At 42.7% G+C, this 14,695-nt stretch overlaps 1 protein-coding gene across 3 annotated transcripts in view; it reads left to right on the top strand.

Annotated features, from left to right (window-relative positions):
• Positions 1–620: 620 nt before the first annotated feature.
• Positions 621–14,695, top strand: part of plxna4 (plexin A4) — a 317,597-nt gene continuing 303,522 nt past the window's right edge. For 2 of the 3 annotated variants that reach the window (XM_050036453.1, XM_050036455.1), the window contains exon 1: positions 2,555–3,163. The gene's annotated coding sequence lies outside the window, so the exon portion shown is untranslated. Of the gene's footprint in view, positions 749–2,554; positions 3,164–14,695 lie in introns of those variants that run through there. The other variant, XM_050036454.1, reaches the window with a different exon arrangement.

Genomic DNA, 14,695 nt, shown 5'->3' with positions numbered 1-14,695 from the left:
TTCAATTAAAAAAAGATGGAAAGAGGGTTGTGAACTTAAGAACTTCTGTTTATGAGTAAAGAATTTCTCTAATGAAATAAAAAGTAACAACATAGTTCAGACTTGTTGCTCATATCACCATAGTAACAGATTATATCCTTTAGCGTAAAACTGAAACAATGAGTGATAGTAGTAGTACTAAAAACATGAAAAATTAAATCAGACTAAAATGTCATTGTTATTCTACTCTGAAAGAATTAATGAATCACAGTTCATCAGGATGTCAGTAAAGGTTTTCATCCACATATCTGTAAATTATAGATATCACTGGATAGGGTTTATGCAAAATTGTTAGGAGTACAATATTTATAAGGTAATTTTTTTTGCCTGTTAATCTCGTTCAAATGTGAGACCCAGTAAAATTTCCCTCTGTGGGTGATTTTCTTTTTATTTTAATTTTTACAAATACGTCTAGTATTATATTTCTTGTCAAATATGTTGTCACCATTCAAAAACAATGCTGTGTATTTTGTGGATTTTCTTTTTTTGTCAGTAACACAAAATGGACTCACAGGTGGGCAGAGAGTACAGTCACGTGACACCCAGCTGGCGTTAATTGGTACTATTAGGCTTTACACCATGTTTACAATCACTACGTTGCTTTAATTTTAGGTACTTTAACTTCTTACCTCGAGTTTAAATTGGTGGCAAGATGCATATGAACGTTAAAGTTTACTTTTTTGATAGAGAGCGGTGGAAAATACTGGAGGTAAGTAACGTTTTAAGTGTTGTTAGTGGCTGTTTTCGGGTTCTTTCAGTTACCGGTTACCGCCGCCATTTTGGCTACAGCAAGCTTACGTGCTATGATACGAACTAGCTATGCTAATGCTAGTGTTAGCTGTCTTGCTGTTCGTTGTAGCATGTAAGATAGTTGCACATATGTTGAAACTTCCTCTTTCAGCCTTTAACCTCCCAAGAGAGCAACGGGCCTACATAGTGACCTATATTTATATACATTAGCCTAATTTGTTTGATGACGTACTCTGGTTCATTGGGACATTACAGTAGGCCTCCATTTTGTGTGTGTAACTTTACAGTGCATCTTATGTGACAAGCTTGACTGATTCATGGGGCAGCAGCTCCTTGTAGCTCTTGGCTGGCTTGGTGTGTCTGTGTTGTTTGTTTTGTATCATATCGGGGTGTGTATCTGTCCTTGTAGGTTTAAAACGTTTTGTTTAAATCTAAGGAAAGGTTACAGTGACTTGTGTACATGGATGGTCACAGAGAGCACAGCAGGGCCAGTGGAGCAGTTTGTCACCGTTTGTATGTGTCAGTGTCAGTAGCTGTAAAGTTTCTTTGGCCTGTAGGTGGGGCTCTGATGCAGTGTTTCAAAGCGAGGAAGCCCCTCTGGAAGTGAGATCAGGGAGGGAGGGAGGGATGGAGAGAAGGAGGGAGAGGATGCTGCAGCAGGCACGGATGCCCCCCTAGAAGACCCCTCCGAGCGCACACAGTGAGTGATATAGGATAAATGATCAGGGGGTGCATGCAAATCTGTTTCATAAAGTTTTCCCCCCAGTTGTTTTAATTGAGCTCATTGCCAGATCCCCAAACCCTCCATCCTGTCATTGACTATTTGAAACACTAAAACAAGCCAGCAAAGATTAATTTCAAAGTTATGAGATGCAAATGAAAGAAACCTCAACATTGAAACCATATTGTGTGCAACATTTAGTGGATGCGTATGGATCTGTTTTGAATTGTCTTCACATGAAGATAAGGAGCAGGCTTAGCAGGCTGTTTTATATATAAAAATGTATTATTCCTGTACCCCCACACCGCTTATTTCGCTAAAGACACGATTACATAATTAGGCCTTTAGAATATTAATTGCTTCAAATGTATGGGGGGAGGATACACTCCTGGAGCATGTTAAAAGATCATCAAAGAACAAAAATGCAGATTTTAATCCCCTACAACTATGCAAGTGTCGTAATTATGTTGCTGTGTTGCCTAATCTCCATCTTTAAATGATCCTGCGATTAGATATTCAAATCCGATGATCTGATCATTTCACCCCGGTATTGTAGCGTATTTGTGTAAAGTCCCCTTTGGCATTGCCAAATCCCATTCTCAACGGGATGAATGCATTACATAAACCTCTATTTTAACAAAGCATAAGCTCTATTTAAGCTCATAGCTGTCATATTCTTGTTTTCCTGGGTGAAAAATATCCATCAAAGGGTGGAGCTGATAAATTTGAGAATTAACTTCTGTAAAGTGATTGTTTTAAGGGGCTGGCACATAAACGTGAAACTGCATTGGACACTAGTGGAATTGTCTCACTTCAGCTGGCACTTTGTCACTGCCTGTAAAGGAAATTAGATCATAAACGTGATTATGGTAATATATTTGTTGTTTTGAATGGTGCTCATTAATGCGCACTAAGCCTCTTTAGGGGAGTTGCCAGGGACTTAAAAATGTAACCCAAACGCAGCCCCCTCCAGACCCGAGATGTTACTGCGGGCGAGGCAGGATCCTTGGGAAAAAAACAAAACAAACAGTCTCCTTTTGCAACGGGCGAAGCGCCATCTAGTACTCAGTCCCTCCCGAGCCTCAAGATCCGCTGCGAAGCTGCAAACTCCGAGGCAGCGCACTCTCTCTCCGTCGCTCCCGCACTCCCTCTCTCCCTTTCGCACTCCGCTGCAGCACCCTCAGCACCTCAGTTGAGCAGGAGCACCGCACTGAGTCACATCTATACACACACGCTCTCTGCACGCACACACTCACACATATACACGCACACACACGCACACAAGCACAGCCTCCTGCGGTATCCCATACGGCGCAGCGGCTTTTCCAACGGCATACAAAGTGCGTCCTCGCCGGGGAATGGGAGGTGCAGCTCCCGGGTCTCAGAGCGCTCAGAGCGGCGTCAGGTCCTGCTGATCGGGGATGCTGCTGGAAGTCTGCTGCTATTTCTTTTTCCTGTGCAGGAATCGCCTTCTAACTACACCTCCACCGGGGATTTAAAGTGGACAAGCCGTGTGATCAGGATATAACATTATTCTAAGCGTTTCTCATTTTTTGGGGGGAGTAAAAGGAGTTGGGGATTGCTCTGGACGTGCCTCTTATCCGCAGTGTCGATGCGGCTGCGGCTGTGAAGTGATATCTGCATAGATTACAGGTAAGGAACGAAGCTTGTCACGGCGTTAGTCCCCACAGCCAGGACTGTTTTTAGGGTGCTTTGGTGCTATTATAGCCAGGTTTTGGGCGTGAGGTTGCCACTGCACCAGCCAGGTGACGGGAGGCGTGTTGCACCTGTTCTAGCTGCGCCATGCCCGCTCTGCGCACTCCGGCGGTCGGGCGGGTGGGTTTCATACCGAACCTGCACATTTGGATCGTACAACCAGCCCCGGGGAGAATTGCAAAACATTTTAACGACCTGCTATTTCTCTCAACTTGGGACCCCATATTGACTGGATTCCCTCCGTTTGGCGCCTCAGATCATTCATGCCCTTCATCCACTGTAAGCCAGAGAGAGAGCTGCGTGCCCAAATTGTGCTTGTTCCTCTTGCAACGTTAAACTCTGAAGGTTAAATAACTGAAATATTTGTAGGGGATTCCGCGTCGGATTTACGCAGTGCCTTCGGGGATAAACCCAGTGACTAGCATTTAGCGGCGTGTAGACTCATGGACTGCAATTGGGATTTTAGTGGTGTCTCCGCTGTGAGTCGTGGAAATGGACAAAATGATCTGATACTCTGCCACACATGGTTTTGTCAGGAGGATGCTTAGCAACTATAATTTCCTGACAGGGTTGATGGGAACATGAGTTAGAATTGTGCACACAGTGTGGTTGCTTTATAAAAGTTATTTAATCCATGCCGTTTTGGAGCATGTCCTGCATCTTTAGGGATCCACATGGGAAGATTTTTGCAGCCTGTAACTATTCAAGCATGGTACCTTTCCAAACGGGTTCTTTACAGTATCAGAATTTTTACAATCCCTGTGAATTATTATGTCGTATTTCTGCCTTTTAAACATCTCTGCACGACTATATTTTTGTAGAGCTCACATTGTAGCCGCAGATTTATTTATTTATAGAGTGGCTGTTTCGAATGCGCTTTGTAAATCGTGGAAATCGCACGCTGCGTGATGCAAAATTAAACTTAACAGGCGCATTTCTACCCGTGTGGCTTCCAGGATCGCTGATACGCGAGTCTCCTCTCGGAGCTTTTGAACTTGACCGATGTGGCTCAGACTGAGCGCTTCGGGAAGGGCTTGACTTTAGAGACGCTCAAGTTAACAGAAAACACTGTACTGTAATATCTCTACAGGGATTTGCTCTCTGTGGTATGAGTCTAATGTGACTTTATCTTAAGTCATGGGATTTTATTATTACTATGGTATCCCTCAGGGTCACATGCTGTGTGTAATTTAAGGTTAAACTTGTTATTTCCAGATTTTTGAGAAACATTTTAAAATGATTTTGCTTTGATGCAGTAGTAAAGAGGACATAAGAGCCACATGAGTGTGATATTTTATGTTTGTGTCTGTATAGTCCAAATCAAGTCTCTCTTCTTGAGTAGATTATGAACCCTGGTGTGGTGGTCTTTAAATGTTGTGACAATCTGAGAGCATATTTAAATGATTCATTCACTAGATTTATTACAGCACTGCCAAATTACTATTAAACAAACTTGATGAGTTTGATTTTTTTTCAGATGCTTTTGAGGTATTTGGATAGACAACTCCTTCCTCTTGATTGCTCCACATATTTCCCTGTGTTGGAGTCATACCACATAAACGAAGCCAAGAGACGTGGTGATGAGCAATGATGAGTAATTTTTCCTCAATGCTGAATGATTATGTTACGGTCAGGGCTGTCTTTAAACGATGCATTTGTTCTGTAAACAGTATCTTTCTTTGTTGTCAACACTTTGGTTTTGCGTAGTTGTACACAAGGTTGATCATCCCTCTTGGCACAGCGTGTATGTGTGTCATTTCCTGGAATCAGTGTCATTTATCCTTGAATGGGAACATTTGTTGGAGCTTGAGCTGATTTCTAGACATTCAAGCAGGGGAAGTACCAGTGTGGGCTCTTGGAGCTGGAGTCTATAGTGTGATGTGGGTTCCTTAGTGCAGTTGCGACTTTTGGAGTCAGGGACCTACTTTGTCTCGCTCGTGCTCCATTGCTCCCCCGTCTCTTGCACCTCATGCACAGAAAACAGCTGCTCCAGCCTATATGCAAAATGCAGAGCCCTAGTACAGCAGTCACACTGAGTACTCTGAGCCCCTCTGCCGGTTTCTCCCTCCATCCACCTGCACTCCACACTCAATGCATCAATTCAGTGTCGCCCCTCCAAACGCTCTTTGACTTAACTCTAGATGCGCACCATTGTGTTACTGCTGTTGCACAGATATCTCTTAAGCACTGTGATGATACACATTGAGTTGCGTGGGTTATTTTTGCATTCTAACGATTCAAACGAAAGGATTACATACTTGTGTTTAGTGCTCAATCACTCAACAGAGCGTGGCTGAAGGGACGAGGCTGTATCCTGGAAAAACCATGAGGGGCAGTGTGGCTGCACAGGCTGGTAGAGTGGGTAGATTGATCCCATGCTTTGTGTTAGTTGACATCAATTTAGATGTTGTTTAACTGCACGGTAACAGTGTGTGTGGTGTGTTTATTGGATAATTAATGAGGAGATACACATGTTTAGTAACGTGTAACAAATTTTACTTGGGAAATTATAAAACCATTCTTCCATGCAAGATGATTTGTAGCATTTATGCATGTTTGGATGTGCTTCGGGTATTATTGGATTTCATTTTTTTTCTGCGTTGGCTCTGCATTGGCACCCACGTTACTGATGGTTCTCTGATGGACAGCTGAAAACAAATTTCTCAAACAAACATTAGATTCTGCTGGCTGATATGTGTTTTTTTAGTTGTTGTTCAACTGTGTGCAGCTTGCAATTGTGAACAAAAGGAGAGGAGGTCACTCACAGGGCAAAGTGTTTCTACTGCAGATTGAAGTCCCCCTGCTTGTCTGTGTCAGCATGACTGTGGCTGGCATGCTAGCAACATAGAGTGTGTCTGTCTGTGTATCTCGACTCAGTTCTGAATGTTCCAATTTGTGTGTTTGTCCTCTTGGAGGATGTGTATACGAGCGCATGTGTTCTGCTGCTGTCAAGGTCTCAAGGGAAAGACATTTAGTCCCTGAGCAGTTTGATAATCCTATCTCATTTGTGTCTTGCCCCCTTGTCCTTTCACCAAATTCTAGCTTAGTTTTAAACTCTTAAAGGCTGCAAGAGCACTTGGCACTATTCAGTCTCTCTCCCTCCCTCTCTCCCCATGTGCTGTCCATCAACGCCTGCCTATAGGAATTGGAACAGCAGCCTTTATCGGCCTGTAAGCACCTCACATTGACATACTACCCCCTGTCTGTCGGCCAGTGTTACGGCTACAAGGCTAGAGTTTGGACCTGGAGAGCACGGCCCTGTCAATATTATGGCTTGCTAATGGATAAACTCTCACTCCAACCTTGGCAGTAAAGACATTCATTACATTTTGGGGGCGGTGCGCTTACAAGAATAAGCTCCATAGAAAATCTTTGCAATGTGTTCGTGTCAAGGGGGAAGCTGTGAATGAATATGAATGGGGAATCTTAGAGAGATTCTCCATAGTGATATAAATGCCTGGTAGCAGTGTAGGCAAGACTCAGCAGAAGTGTGTTTGTGTGTGGGTGTGAATGATGCATCTGTGACTGGCCTGGTGAGGCCCTATATGAATACTCTGGTCACATAGATGTATCGTCATGTCAGACTGAATGATGCGTCTGTGGATTGGACCTGAATGGAGCTCTCTGTTTGTTCTCATTCTCTTTCTGTTGCTCGCTTTCCCACTTGATGTCTCCCTCTTTTCCTCCCTCACTCACTCTTTCGCATGCACACACACACAGACACGCTTAAACCCCTCCGGGCTGTGACAGGACTACCAGACGCAGGCCAGTGTCCAATTAGAACCCCCCCCCCCCCCCATGCCACCAAACACCACAGAGAAGATTGCAAATTGTATTTCCGTGTCACCAACTGTTCTTCACACACCATAATCTGTCTCCCATATTTCAGGACAGTTAGACACATGATTCTTTAACAATGGCTGCATTGAATATATAGTATTTCATTGGTGCTACTTCTCTTTGGATTTTACAATTTAATGTAAAGTGTGTTGATTTGTTTAGCTTGAGAATGTCAACACTTGATTGCATAACTGGAGTTAAATTTTAAATTGAATTTTTAGACCTTTACTTGCCACATAAAACCTGTCTTTGTTATCTTGTCTGTGTGGACTTGACCTTGTAGATTTCAAACTTGGCGTGCAGTGCAAAATTCAAAGTCTATTATGTTTCAGTTGGCATTTCATTAGAAAGATGGTATCACTTGATGGTTCTGATGTAAATTCCAATTTCGGGGGGATGATTCAATGCTACATTAAAAAAGTAATTGCTTACAAGTATGTAATTAACCCTTTGGTAATGCACCGCAGAGCTGCATATTGATGTTTGCTACCGCAATGACAGCAGAGATTTGAAGTGAGGATCTCCAAACAATAGGCGTTGTGAGTTCTGTGGGCAGAAATCAATACGCGTCACAGCATCCAATTTAATGAGCACCTTTGTTCTCCTCTGAATAGTTTACTCAGCATATGTGTGACGCCTACAGAGATGTATAAATGCATTTGTGTGCATGCGTGTGTGTGCGCACATCCTGCTGTTCAGAACCTCTTACTTCTTTTTTCATCTTGGCAGCCAGAGTCCTATTAAGCTGTCACGTGCCTTTATAATGGGGCCCAATACATGTACATGCTACTATATCACAGTCTCCCCACTTTTATTTTCTCCCTCCAGCCTTCTCTCATGCTTCCTTTCATCTTTTTTCTCAATCCTTCTCTCTCGCTGACTGTTTCTGCCTCCAGCTCTCTCGTCCCATATCTTTCTGCCTCACTCTAAGCTGCCAAGCACATAACTTTATCTGCGCGTGTTTGCATGTGGGGCTGGGCGAAAAAATCCCGACTGTTGTGACATTGGAATGACCTACGAGGCGGGATATAAAGTGAGGAGAAGACATGGGATGTTGCTGTTATAGATGGGAATCAGGGAGATGTGGAAAGGCACCAACGTATCAGTGGTTTTGCCAGACTGCACCTTTTGATAAGACCATATTAAGCGTTTCTCCCAGGTCTCTATGATTCATATGGAGCCGTGAGTCTGATATATAAACAGCTCTCTTTGATGCAGCGGCAGGTGACACGCTGTGGCATATTGGCTCTTATGTTTGTGTGTGCCAAGCCGAGCATGACGAGCAGTAAATTAGTTTTGTTTCAGATGCATGAAATGATGAGAAAATTGCAGACGGTCTTGGGGCATTTTTTCCCCCCTCTCTCTCTCATTTGCTCCCGCGCCGACGCCTTAAGTCCACCAAGGATTAGGTCCCTAATTCCGTTTTCATCCTGTCTATCGCAAAGAAGCATGGGCACGCATGCTTAAGTATGCATGCATGCGTGCACACACGTTTCATCTGTATCAGACAATACCTCAGAGCTTTCAATATGTACCACGTAACCTACAACCAACATGTAAACTCTGTTTTTTTTCACGGCTTGTAATCCATCCTACAGGGACTCTGTTCAGGCAGACACTTCCTCTAACCTTTTGGGAATTTTCTCCACCACTCCATTCTTTCAATAGCAAAGACTGCAGACACAAACCATGTTTTGACAGTTTGTTGCTTAAGAATGCAATTGTAATGTGTTGTATTACAGTATTATCATGACTGTGGGTCCACATGTCAGCGTCTTGAGCATGAGGGCTTGCATTGCTGTCGACATATAGTAGTAGAGGTTAATATCAGTTTGTTGAAGGTAGTATATGAACGCTGTTGACTCTCCACCCTGGTCCCGGCTCTGCTTTAACCTTAATGGCTGTAGGAACTTTGGAGTGACATTCACAAGCACTGTATTCCAGAAAAGTTGAACTTGTTTCAACTTGAAAGGAGGATAAGTGCTTATGGCGCTATGTGCTAAAAGAGGTCAGCGACTTCTTATGGGTTGTGGACACTCAAAGCACCACCTCGCCTTAGAAATAATAAGAAAACGACACCAGCGTTTAGAGGTTTTTTTTTACTAAAATTGCCATTTACAATGACTGTATTATTGCTGGTATTTAAAAGAGTTTGTCCGTACTGAAGTGTAGTGCTGTTATGATAGTGTTTTCATACCCCTGTTGGGATGACCCTATTGAGTAGTGTTGCGTAAAACATGCTGAGAATGCGATTACTATGTTTGATTACTATATTTTTACACTATAATATTGCTTCCTAGCAGGAGGGACCATCTGTTGGGATGTCGAGACGATTTAAAGTTAATGATATGTCTCACCACCGTTGTCACCGCTACACACTCATTTCCACTCTTTCTGGTCCCCCTCTCTCTCTCTCACTTCCTGTCTGCTCCGAGTGTCAGTGGTGTCAGGGGGCATCAGTATTCAGTGTTACCACAGTAATTGTGAAACAGCGGGCTCAGGGAGGACCCCTGCCGCGCTATAGCCAGAAGGCAGCGGGGTTGGGGGAGGATCTGCTTTACTGTAATACCCTCCCCGCATCACCCCACCTTCTCCTGCACCCCCCCCCCCCCGGATATATCATAGTCTAGCAGCATAATGTTGGGGATGTTCAGAGAGATTTAACAAGGCTTACACTGGGTTTTCGTGTTATTCTTCTCTCAGTGTGCTACTCCCTTTTGAGTTTGGGATTTTGCCTTTCTTGAGTATTTTTTTTTCTTCTGTTGATGGGATTTGGAATGGCTTGTGTCTGTGCGAATGCAGTGATTGACTCTTAGCCAGGGCCCAACTCTCGCCAAGTGCTGGGGAGAAGTTTGTTGCTCTCCTGGAATGAAAACGTGTTTCATTTGTTATTCTGGTTAAGCCTCGGACTTTCATCACTGACGGGTATTGATTTTTGATTGCTGTGATTAAACTTGCCAGGAAAAGGGGTGACTGCGCTGGCTTGTGAAAGTTTTGCCTTGTACCCCAATAAACCTCTCTGTCTCACCCCAAACGGATGAATCATCAACCTGAATAATGTGTTTGCTCACACATGATATCACCCATCAACTCATATGTTTGACTTATGTCATCAGTTCTCACTCCCACCCCTGTTGTCAGGACTGAGAGTCATATGAGCTAAACTCTGAGAGCTCACTGCCATCTCACGCTTGCATTCCTGCTCAGCATAGGGAGGACCTATTAAATCTTTCCACTATAGCGACACACAGCATCCTTACCTGCCACCCACGCAACTAACAGTGTTCCTATGGCAACATGATTTGTCAACTGAGAGCCCCTCCACAGAAATCGTCCTCACTGCTGTGCTTGCCTTGAAAAATAGCAGGAGGCACTAAAGAGACATGATAGGTTGATACTGTGATGGACATTTGACCTCTGCATCATCTGCAGTGAGAGAAAGGTGGCAATACTTGTTGATTTACTTGTTGACTGTTAGATTGCCTGTATTTTGAGGTGCTTTACCACCATTCAAGTGTATTTGAAAACAGTGATTGATGGAGTGTTTGGTGCTCATACTAGCCTGAGCAACAGCAACAATATTTTTCCATCTAGTTTCAGAATTGTGAGCAGGATAGAGCTGCAACTAACATTTTTTTTGTTATCGATTAATCTGTCAGTTATTTTTCTGATTTTTTACTGAACTCTTATTCTGCCAAAATATTTAAGGACCACCGACTGGGGTCCCTGGGGACCCAAAGAATAAACTGCTGTGAGAAACAACCAACATAGCAAATTTTAACTTGATTCTCCTCAGAACATAATTGCTTATGTAGTAGTGTCATCTTGGAAAAAAAACACAGATTATTATTATTCTAGGATTACAGTTAAATTATAGGAAGTTGAATTTAGAAAATCATGTACCCAAGAAAGGGCAGTATATAGCATTGTTGACAGAGCACCTGAGAATATCTGTCTGCCTATAAATACTGTATAGGTGGAAGGTCCAGTGTGCAGCATTTAGGGGGATATATTGGCAGAAATTGAATCTAATAAGTAGGGCTGCAGCAATTTGTCGACTAATCGATGACTTATCGACTATTAAAATTATCGGTGACTATTTTAGTAGTCAACTAATCGGTTTGAGTAATTTTTCATAGAAAAGTACTATAAAAGTACCCCAAAATACTCTTATTGCAGCTTCTTACGTTCAAATATTGGCAGCTTTACACACTCCCCCACTAAAACCCTTTGGTGTGAGTACGAAACAAGACATTAGATGACATGATTTTGGGGTTTGGGAAAGACAGACCGCTATTTTTCAACATTTTAACAAATTTTTTTCAATGAAGTGATTAGTCAACTAATCGAAGAAATAATCGACAGATTAGTCGACAATGAAAATAATTGTGAGTTGCAGCCCTAATAATAAGTATATTTTCTAGTATAAGCACCTGAAAATAAGAATCATTGTGTTTTTGTTACTTTAGAATGAGGCGTTTATATTGTCATGTTGTACCACCATGTTTCTACAGTAACAGGCAACCCAAACCCTGGCTCTAGAAAAAGGGCCATTGGTGTTTACGCGTCTGCCACTGTAGTCCGTAGCCCCTCTGTGACAAGAGAAATATCCCCGATTTTTTTAAAAGGTTAAACTGCCTTATTCAGTGTTTTACTGGTTTAAAACACTGGGTCCATTTGTTTTGGCGAGGAAGAAACCTCTGCGGATAATTTGGCTCCCGGTAAAAACCTCCCGAACCTCGGGATCATTTGTTCTAAGAGAAAAGGTGAGCACACATGAGCAGGTTCTAGGCTAGCGGCACATCTCCAACATGCCAAAAGTGTTGGAGAAACACTGATTTGTAGGGCGAAACAGCTGTATTCTGTTTTTCAGTTTCAATCACCTGGTCCGGGAGGAAGAGACCTTTGCGGATAATTCTTACACACTGTTTCTTTAATGCACCACGTACAGTGAAAAGATAGCTGAGAGTGCAGGTAACTTTGCAGCAACAATATGTCCATTAGTATCTGTGGACAAAGTCCTGGCTTTCATAACCAAGCCTTTCTGTACACAAGTTTCCTCCTGCCACCTCCCACACAGAGCGCTGGGAGTTTCTGTAGACATCAGCACTACTCCAATACTCGCATGACAGACTAGAAGAGGAAAGGTGAGCCACTTTGTTGTGTTGCATCAAGCATCCTCTCTCTGACTTTTTTTTTCCTCTGTTGGCTCACAAAAAGGCCATCTTCTCTCTCTCTGAGTCTTCAAATGTAACTGTGGAGAAACCACAAGTTCTGAGAGAGAGGTTTTCATCCCTCCCTGCACCCTCCCCTTCCTTTGTGTCCATCCGTTCTGCATTGTCATGGCAGTCCTTCCAGCTGAGCTTTGATTGGGTTGTTGTGGGCCCACCGGCAAATCTGGCAACCAGAAAGTTATGTGGTGTGTGTGTGTGTGTTTGTCCATGTGTAAGTCGGTGTGTGTAAGAGGTTTTTCTCCATGTCTCTGGGAAAAGCAATGCGATGAGGTAAAGCTTGCAGAAAATCAAAGTATAAAAAAACGTCCATGACCAACTGTGGAGAGACGAAAGCAGGGGAGGAGGAGGGGGGGAGGAAGGGAGAGGAGGGGTAAAACGCTGGATAACAATTTGCATCCTCTCTTTTGCCACTGTGAACGACTGCTGGGTAGAAAGCTTGTCTGATGTGTTTATGCCATAGGCTTAGAAGGATGGAGTTAAGGGGAGAGGGAAAGTTTGAGGGGAGACAAACAGTGGGGAGGGAGGGAGGGGCCGTGGAAAGGCATGTAATGGAGTGTAAACCTGCCTGAACTCAGTTTACCCACCTCTCAGTCTGTGAAGTGGCTCATGCATTTTTCCAGCTAATGTTCAAAGATGTCTTTCTCGTGAATTCAGAGTGCGCATTATAGTATTGATGTCAAACTGTCAGTTCATGAATTTCTTTTAGCAAATTAAATCTCCTATTAATTATAGTCTTTTTAAATTTTAATGATAACATTCAATAAAAAGCTATTCTGAGACACACCTAGAATATGCATGCACCCTCATTAAGTGCCTGAAACATTACGAAATGATGCCATCTTTAATTGCTGCGGTTTTCTGCTTGTATGATTGAAAGGCCTTTGCTGAAATATTTATATTTTGTCATGTATTTTCAATAGTCTCAACGACTGTCATGAAAACATTGCGTCCTATGTGATTGTCTGTTGTAAATTGTCTTATAATCGGCCCAGGGGAATTTATGGATCTGTGGCCATGTCAACATAACCTAATTTACATTGGTTGTTAGATATATAAAAAAACAGGGTTGGCAGCCTTCTCTGTAGCAAAACTCTTCTCACAGGCAAAACAACTCCCACACCTGTTGACAGCGCTCGCTCTCTTAAACCTGCGTTAGCCCACCCATCATATCCAACAGCCAATGGCAGCAGCCATAGACCCAGGCTGCTTTGCAACACTGCTCAAATTTCTAATGCCAAGTCTGTGCATTTCCTTCTTTTGCAGCAATAGTCTAGAACAAGTCAAGCCGTGTTTCTACTGGTCCAAAGAGCTCTTGTAGCAGTGGGAAATTTTTTCCCCTGCGATTCTGTACACAGCCTGTGGTTTGTAATCTGTGCGTGCATGTGTGTAAGTGATAAAAAAGTGTGAATGAGTCTGTAGCTTCCTCCAGAATGATGACAGAGTGGATTTATGAGTCTGTGAATCATTTAATCATGGCCCTCGTCCCACTAGACCTCTCTTCCCTCCTCCTCTCAGATGCCTCTTTGTGCCCCGGGACATCGCAGACCAAGTATGACGCTGACATTAGGCTTGCGGTGCAGATTTATGACTGAATAGATTATCATTCTCTTTTTACACACTCACACTTATACCCACACATTTAATCATTTTTAGATGTAATTAATTAAGAAAGAAAAACAAGAAAAAAATATGAGTCCAACAGCACGTATTGTTAAAATGCTTGTTTTGTGTTAAGTACAACACGAACATCACTTTGATCTCCAATGTGTTGGCTGCAGAATCTCTATGAATTTATTTGTGTATTTAGCTAAGTTCACCATAACGGACATGAGTTTGCATGCACCTGCTGCATGCATGATGCCCATGGTGCATCACTCGGCTCAGTCAAATAAATATTAACATTGTCAACATTTTCACAACAAGCCCAGAGGAGGCTCTTTGCTGTAATTATTGACAATTACTGGCAATTACCAACTATTATGGCATCATGCCAGCATTAGTTTTAGTAGTTTAGATAGACACATACTTTCCTCATTAGACCGCAAAAGAATGACATAAAAAGGGGAAATGTTTTTGTGCATTACAGTAGTTAAGTGTTTAGAGATAATTGGAATGGAGTGTGAAGATGTTTAGTTTGGGGAAAAGACTAAACCATCACTTCTAATGCTAATGACACAAGTGTTAGTTCACTTTCTCTGTGCTATGTGAAAGCATTGACACTTGACTTTGTTTCTTACTTTGACCTTTCAGGGAAGTGACACATACACTTCTCCTCTTCTGCTCAGTCGCGCCAGCTGTTTCTTCTTCTTCTGTCTCTCTGTCTTTGCTCTTTCTCAGGCAGTAGTTATAATTTAGCACCATTTGCTGAATTTGTTTAAAAATGGGATTTCTCCGC

The sequence above is a fragment of the Epinephelus moara genome, chromosome 23 (assembly GCF_006386435.1).
Source record: "Epinephelus moara isolate mb chromosome 23, YSFRI_EMoa_1.0, whole genome shotgun sequence".
Classification (NCBI taxonomy): Eukaryota; Metazoa; Chordata; class Actinopteri; order Perciformes; family Serranidae; genus Epinephelus; species Epinephelus moara.
Note: the sequence above shows the minus strand (reverse complement) of the source record. Positions and strands in the feature narration are given on the sequence as shown.